This window comes from Palaemon carinicauda, unplaced genomic scaffold, assembly GCF_036898095.1.
Source record: "Palaemon carinicauda isolate YSFRI2023 unplaced genomic scaffold, ASM3689809v2 scaffold3, whole genome shotgun sequence".
In the NCBI taxonomy this organism is placed as follows: Eukaryota; Metazoa; Arthropoda; class Malacostraca; order Decapoda; family Palaemonidae; genus Palaemon; species Palaemon carinicauda.
In genome coordinates, this window is record NW_027170665.1 from 728703 (window position 1) to 730913 (window position 2211).

Consider the following 2211-nt stretch of genomic DNA (forward strand, 5'->3'; position numbering starts at 1 on the left):
AGTATTTAGAATGTCTTTACGCATCGCACATGTGGGATCCTTAAGCGTATGCGTTCTGCTTTATTGTTTATTGGAGGAAGAAAAAACTTGTAGTACTTTTACAAATGGTTGTAAGAATGATACCACTAATAACTATCCGCTCCGCTTATACAATAATGTACTTAGGTGCATACATATTCTAGGTCTATAGCTTAGGTGCTCAACTAAATACATACACGAACCAGGTATAACTTTAAGATCTATCCCTCAACAGAGAGAGAGAGAGAGAAAGAGAGAGAGAGAGAGAGAGAGAGAGAGAGAGAGAGAGAAAAGTTGTAGTAGTAGTAGTAGTAGTAGTAGTAGTAGTATGAATAACTAAAAGGCCGGAAAGAATACTTCCCATTTTTCAGTTATACATTTTTGTGTAAAATCTGTGATTATTTTTTTATAATATGGGTAATTATATATTTTTTGGCAGGACGATACATAGATAACATTACTGGAATTTAATCGTTTGTCGAAAAAAGTAACCGGATTATTTTTTTGTCCGTTTTATGTTAGCTTATCGTATTTACTTTTATTCATCATCATCTCCTCCTACGCCTATTTACGCAAAGGGCCTCTGTTAGATTTTACCAGTCTTTTCTATTTTGAGCTTTTGATTCAATACTTCTCCATTCATCGTCTCGTACTTCAGGCTCCATAGTCTTTAGCCATGTAGGCCTGGGTCTTCCAACTATTCCAGTGCCTTTGGAGCCTAGTTTTTTATGGAGCCCATTTGAAAGTTTGGTGAACTAATTTCTCTTGGGGAGTGACAAGAGCATGCCCAAACCATCTCCAATCTACCCCCTCACCAATGATATCATATGTTTATATTTCAAAACTTCTTTTTAAGCACCGTACTTTGTCCCATAGGGCTAATTTAAGACTTTTGCTTTGCAATGTTTTATTTCAGAGGTATTATGATAAAGACAAAATGCCAGAATTCGAAATTAATTCTTTAATTCAATAAATAGTCGAATTATCCATTTGGACGTCGAGAAAATATAAGTGTTTAATTGCAGTCTGCCATACCTAATTTATGTAAAGTCACAATTGCTCATTTTTATGTTTACCTAATTTATGTGAAGTCACAATTGCTCATTTTTATGTTCACCTAATTTATGTGAAGTCATAATTGCTAATTTATGTGAACAGTCCATAATTGTTAGTTTTTATGTTCGCCTAATTTATGTGAAAAGATTATGAATGTTATTTTATGGTTTCCTAATTTATGTAAACAGATCATGATTGTTCATTTTTATTTTCACGTGATTTATATGAACAGTTTTAAGTGCATTTTTTGTTTACCTAATTTATGTGATCAGTCATAATTGTAAATTTTTGTTTACCTAATTTATGAGAACAGTATAATTGTTCATTTCTATGTTTACCAAATTTATGTGAACATTCATTATTGTTCATTTTTATGTTTACTTAATTTATGTGAACAGTCATAAGTGTTCATGTTTATGTTTACATGATTTATGTGGACAATCATAATAGTTCATTATTGTTTACCTCGTAATTTGAAGTCATAATTGTCAATTTTTATGTTTACTTAATTTATGTGAACAATTTCAAGTGCTAACATTTGTTTACCTAATGTATGTGACAGGCATAATTGTTAATTTTATGTTTACGTAATATATGTTAAGTCATAATTGTTAAATTTTGTTTACCTAATTTGTGAGGTCATAATTGTTCATTTTTATTTTTTATTTATGTGAATAGTTTTAGGTGCTAATTTTTGTTTACCTAATGTATGTGAACAGTCATAGTCGTTAATTTTTATGTTTAACCTTATATATGTGAACTATCATAATTGTTCATTTTTATGTTTACCTAATTTATGTGAAGTAATATTTTTTATATTTATTCATCATTACTCCCTAAGAAAAACATTCTCCCCCAAGAAATATTTAAATGATCTCTTCCTAACAAACGAGGAGCTAAAGTACGTCCGTGAAATAATGATTTCTTCATGAGACCAAAAAAGCTATCGATCACTGGTTCGCTCCTGCCGTGTGCGTAGCTGCGAGCGGTTATGAATATTTCACGTCAGCCTACACCTGTTGCACGTTTACATTGTCCTCGGAGTATATTAGTGTATTTCTTTAGCATATTTCTTCAGGCTCTTGCTGTAGTTGTTCTTTTATCCTACCGTTATCCAACGACTCGTGCTTCAAACTT